The sequence below is a fragment of the Camarhynchus parvulus genome, chromosome 11, assembly GCF_901933205.1.
Source record: "Camarhynchus parvulus chromosome 11, STF_HiC, whole genome shotgun sequence".
Taxonomy (NCBI): Eukaryota; Metazoa; Chordata; class Aves; order Passeriformes; family Thraupidae; genus Camarhynchus; species Camarhynchus parvulus.
In genome coordinates this window covers 1,775,258-1,781,257 of record NC_044581.1, presented here as the reverse complement: position 1 = coordinate 1,781,257, position 6,000 = coordinate 1,775,258, and the positions used below count along the sequence as shown (strand labels likewise).

At 42.0% G+C, this 6,000-nt stretch overlaps 1 protein-coding gene across 2 annotated transcripts in view; it reads left to right on the top strand.

Annotated features, from left to right (window-relative positions):
• The first annotated feature begins 3,358 nt into the window (after positions 1 to 3,358).
• Positions 3,359 to 6,000, top strand: part of ZNF469 (zinc finger protein 469) — a 173,248-nt gene continuing 170,606 nt past the window's right edge. For both annotated transcript variants that reach the window (XM_030955952.1, XM_030955950.1), the window contains exon 1: positions 3,359 to 3,538. The gene's annotated coding sequence lies outside the window, so the exon portion shown is untranslated. The remainder of the gene's footprint in view (positions 3,539 to 6,000) is intronic.

Here is a 6,000-nt window from a genome sequence, read left to right as displayed (position 1 = left end):
GGGTTGGCGTTGGTTCACCACAGATGTGGTTCCATCCTTGAAGACAATTTTCAGTAAATCCCCTAGAAACACTCAATTTACATCTCCTCTTATGCCCAGTCTCTGCTTTTCTACCAATAACATTATTTTTCCCTCAGCAAACCTTCCAACAGCCTCATTTGCACCATTTTTACCTCCTCACACTGCTTCTGTCCAAGAGAGATGGAGACCAGGATTGTCCAGAGGACATTTCTTGTGGGGTTAGACTTGGATCAGCTGCTTCTTGTATTGGGATTCACCTCGTGCCCTGCAGAATGCAGTTTTCCTGGGATGATTTTGGTGAAAGCAATATTTTGGTGTTCAGGTTTTTTTTGGTGGGGAAGAGCCTCTGTTTGCCCTCCTTGGCCCTGTTGGTTATTTTTAATATTCAGTTCACTAAAGCCACGACCATTTATCCTGATTTTCACTAAAATTCTCTTAGTGGACCATTATTAAGACCCTTCAGATCATTTAATCTAGAATCCTGCCTGAAAAGAAGAATCCTTAAGGGTTTCCTGATTAAAGCTAAAATATTCTGGTTTCATGGATTGTACAGCAAGAAATCGGTCTCAGAAAAGTGAGGGATGTGGAGAATTTCTTGCCTGCTTTTTCCTCCCTGTTAGTTTTATGTATTCTGTCTTGCAAAACAAATCTATAAAAACCATCACCCTCCTGTGACCCAAATAAACGAGAATGTTCTTGTGAGCTGCATTTTCAGGCATTTCTTTGCCTGTAAAGCAAAGAATTCCATCCAAAACCAAAAAAGTTGCTCTGGTCCTCGTCTTCGTGGTGGAGCTCCTGCTGTGTGGAGATCCTCTGGTGGCCCTGGGTTTTATTACCCAATTCCATGGATATGGAGTTTCCTGCTAGAAAAACACCAGGAGAAAACCAATCCCTACAAAAAAACCCCAAACCCTGAACCACTGTGGGATCTCAAACCCCTGTTAGAAATCCATTATTCCTGCTGAATTCCCAATCATCCAGAGCTGCAGATTTGGAGCTGGAGCTGAAATGGGGCAGGAGCTGTTTCCCATTATCAGGGATAAGAATGTTCCTTTCATTCCTGCTGATCCCAAGGCTCTGCCGGGAGCTGGGCTGGTTCGGAGGAGCCCTGGGCACTCAGAGCTCATTTCCTGGGATGGAGCTGGGAATAAGGGAATCATTGAGCTGGGAAAAGTGAGCTCCTGCTCCCTGTGCTGCTGCAGGCACACAGCAATGCCTCCCACCCCTCAAAGATCCCAAAAAATGGGAATTTCGGCAGGAGGAGCTGTGCAGAGCCCACAGTCCAAGGCAGGGCTCAACTCTCCTCTTTCTCAAGGTGATTTTTAATCAAATCTTGGATAAAAAACCTGGTTTTCCCCGTTTATGTCTCATACAAAGTTAAATCCAGCAGCAAATGTCTCCTTTGTTTAACTTCTTTTGCCTTTTTTAAATTCTACTTCTCTAAGTTTTCTCCTCTTTGTTTCCTTTCATTTTTTCCTTTTTGTGCAAAGGAAAAAGAATGTCTTCTAGTAATAAATAACAAAATTTCATATTTTGGGCAGAAAATATATCTTTTATATATTTTACCTATTTTATTAATCATATGGATTTTTTAATTAACCAACAGGCAGGGAAAAGTTCTGTAGATTTGGTCCCTCTGTTTAATCTGTTTTGGGTGTTTAATTAAACTTCCCAGTTCCTGCTCTCTATGAGGTTTATGATGAGATTATATTTAATATAATTGTTATAATTAATATAATTTATACAATTTTCCAGTAAATGGATTATTCCAGATTTTTCATGCGAGTTAAAGTGGTGCTGGAACACAACAACAAAAACCTGGATGGAAAACTGAATTTAGGCTGAGCTTGTGCTCATTGTCCCTCAGTGTTCCATGATCTGGACTTTGATGGGATTTCAAAAAATTACCATAAAAATGAGAAATGTCCCTGCTTCCCTGCCTTTCTTAGGGAACCTTTGGGATTTCTGCTTTCCAGATGCACTGGGCTTGGCTGGCTCTGGAGCAGGGAAATCAAAGGGACTTTGCTGTTTGGTTGTTGCCACAGGGACAGAGCTCTGCTGCCCAGGGATTGAAATGATTCCAGCTGGGAGTGATGGACTCTGCATTCCCTTTGCCATTGCCTTGTGGGAAGAGCAGGAAAAACACTGGGAGGTATCCAGCACTGCCTGAGTGGCTGAAAGGTATGCTTCAGATATATATAGATATATATAATTTTTATTTTTATTTTTATTTTTAGATATAATTCTATATACTTATTTATATTTATTTTATAACTATAGGTATTTATCTATTTAATTATATTGATTAATTTAAAATATTTTAAAATATATACACCACATATTAAATATAGGTATATTTATTTTCATATTCACCATATATAAAATATAAATGTCTTTATATATACATATAAATATGTACCATATATACCATATAGTATATAATTTATGTATACACAAAATGTATACAATATCTATATTAATTATTATATATGCACCATGGATACTATATATATTTCTTTTTATATTAATACATCATATATACAACATATATTTATACTTAGATACACTATTTACAGTTATAGTTATATTTTTATTATAATTTTTGTTTAATTTTTATTTTTATATTTATTATATTCTATTTCTATTTATTTCTATTTCTATTTCTATTTCTATTTCTATTTCTATTTCTATTTCTATTTTATATATTTATAATAATAAATATAATATTATTAATGATATATATATATATTATATTACTTTTTATATATTTCTATATTTTTAAACCCCATGCTCTGCTGCATTCTGGATTCCACGGATCAGGAAAAACTAAAGCAATTTTAGCCCTTAATTTCATGCACAGGGAAGCTGATTTTTACTGGGCTGATTTAACAGCTCCCAAAATTCCCCATTTGGACATCTCAGCCTTTGATGCTAATTAGGAACATTTTCAGTCAATATCCAGATTTTTCCCTGCAGTTCCCACGTGGCAGTGAAGCCAAAGTGAACCCTCAGGTGGTGGCCCTGGGAATTCTGCTGGTTCCAGTTTGGGTGGAACAGCAAACTCCCCATTTGGTGCCTTTTCTCCCCAAATTCCTGCTGCCAGCTCCTCCGGGGGCTTCACTCAGCCCCATCCCATGGGATTTGTCCTCGGGGCCATCTGCCTTGCACAATTCCTGGGATTTTACAGCCATTGCATGACTCAATCCTCCCTCAACTCTCTTAATCCCCCTGCTCTAATGGGCTCCCTGCTCTCCTCAGCAAAACCAGCAGAGAAATTAAAGAAAAAAAAATCCAAATGTTCGGAGAGGAGGAGGAGGGAGGAATCCAGGGAAAAGCCAGGCAAAAAAACCGAGGAGCAGTTTGTTGGTTTGGTTGGATCCCTCCCTCCTTTTCCATGCTCAGGTTGCCTTTCCCTCCTCTCTGCAGCCCAGGGAGGGGGTTCTTTGGAAATCCCTCCTTTTCTGGCATGAAACAGTTCCCCAAATTTCCTCGTTCACCCCAGGAGCAGCAGGAGGAGGTAGGCAGGGGGGAGGCGGAGGGGAGCGGCTTGAGGGGGATTTTCCATCTTTTTTTCCTTTCCCATTTTGTTTATCCCTTGCTGGGTTTTGAAGGAGTCTGTAAACATCTGGGGGGATTACATCTGGTTTGGGTTCTGCCTGAAATTCCTGGGAGTTTCGTTCAGTTGAGCGTTAGAACGAAACCAGCGGCTCCTCTGGCAGGTTCTGCCTCAGGATTTTTCAAAAATAAACTCTGCATCCCCACTCGTCCCCTTCTGACACTTCCCTGAGTTTTCATGGAAGTTTTCTTGTGTGGCAAAGAGCTCAGTAAACCTGGAGCTCAGTAACAAGAATTATTCCCTTTTATTTTCCATATTGTAAAAAGTGGAATGTCTTAATTTTCCTGCCACAAAACCGAGTTTGTAGGAATATTCCCTTAAAAACTTCGGAATGCCTTTGCATGGATTGACAGTTTTCCGTGCTGATCTCTTCTTTGAGCAAACACAACACTCTTGGCACTGATAAAATCCATTGATAGGAAGCGGTTGCACATTTTGTGGTGGGGTTTTTGTGGTTGGTTGTGGTTTTATTTTGGGATTCACCTGTGTCATTCCCTGCTCCAATCCCAGCTCTGTGCTGCACAGGAGTCCTGGGATTTGAGGTCCCTCAGGCTCTGGGCTCCAAGTCCAGATCTTGGCAGCTTTACTCCATAAAGTTGGAAAATTAAAAATCTCATTATTGGAGTTTTGCTGTTGGGAAGAAAAATTGGGGAAAAGTTTTTCAGTTTGGGCAGGGAAGGAACAGCAGGGGAAATCCAGGTGGGAATTGAGGCAGAGGGATTGGCAGTGTCTGGAGGAGGAGGAGCAATGCCCAAGCAGCTCTGGAGTGGAGAATTCCTCATCTTCAGGTCCCTTCTGCCACTGCCAAATGTCACCAAATGCAGCCCCATGGTGCCACCAGGTGCCTTGGAATGGGAATGGAATTGGAATGGGATGGGAATGGGAATGGAATTGGAATGGGATGGGAATGGGATGGGAATAGGAATAGGAATAGGAATAGGAATAGGAATAGGAATAGGAATAGGAATAGGAATAGGAATAGGAATAGGAATAGGAATAGGAATGGTGTGCAGCAGCCTGGGATGGGTGTGCAGGGTTGATCCCAAGGGATGCCCCTGGATCCACACACTCCAGAGTCCCTGGATCCTTTCCCAGACTCTGTCCCTCTGTTCCCTTCCTGTCCCAAAAAGCACCACCCAATAATGTGGGAAACATCCTGGATTTAGAGAATCAGGGATCTTTCAGGTTGGAAAAGACCTTTAGGGCCTCAAGTCCAACCATCCCCCAGCACTGCCAAGGCCAGGGCTGGACAATCCTTCTGGGGAAGGAATTGTTCAGAATATTGAAGAAATAAATGTCTTGCTCATGTGAAGTTCTCAAAGTAGGAGGGTTGAGTTGGGCTAAAAGTGCTTTTTACTGGGTTCTGACCAGAGGAACAATGGGTCCTTGTCCCCCTTGTTTGTGGGGGACAGCAAATTTCAGGCTGGAAATACATGGACTGATCAACAGTGTAATTTAAAAAAATTGAGATGAAAGCAATTTTAAAAAGCCATGAAACCTTTAATCCTTTAGGGCTGGTTTCTGAAAGTCCAGAATTAAAAATATCATAATTAAAAAGAGCTTTCCTACAGCACAGAGTTAATAAGCAGAGAATACCCCAGAAAACATTGATTTTTCTCTTAAAATGCCCCTTCCCTCTTCCTTTTGTCTCTGATATTTTGGTGGGAGCTGACCAGACAGACCCTTCCAGCAAAAGGAGAGTTAACTCCTGGAGAAAGGGGGTGGAGAGGGAATCCCAGCTTGGAACTTGAGACTTTCCAGCTGAGAAAGAAAGATTTGGAGATGCAGACGTAATCCCAGAGCTCTGCAATCAGCTCCCTGTCAAAGGAAAAGCACAAAAAAAACTGCCCAGGGCACTGGGAGCAGGGCAGGACAGGAGCAGCAGTGCCACCACCTCCTCCAGGGTGAGTAGGGAAAAACTTCCCACCTAAACTCTTGGAAAATGGGTGAAATATTGGGAATGGCTGGGTGGGAAGGTCAGGAGCAGAGGTGAATTCGGATTGTTGGGTACCAGATGCAATAGGTGATCTCTTAATTCAGGTTTTCCTGAACTGGGGGGTCTGGAGCAGAATCTCTGCTCTTTCCTGCTGTAAATCCAGAATTCCCCATGAGCTGCCAGGGACTGCAAACAAACTCATGGAGTGGGAATGCAAATTTGTGTGGATTTCCTCTCAAAGTAGGAGCATTTTGATTTGTGTGGCTTAACTCCTTCAGCTTGAGCTGCTCTCCTTATCTGCCTGCTGCAGCTGCAGGATTCCAGGTCATTCCTGCCTTCAGGATGGGTTTTCCTGAACCTTGGAGCATCCTGCTGGAGCTCCCCACTTTGTTTGCTGCCTGTGGGATGCTCCTGCACTGAGTGGGGT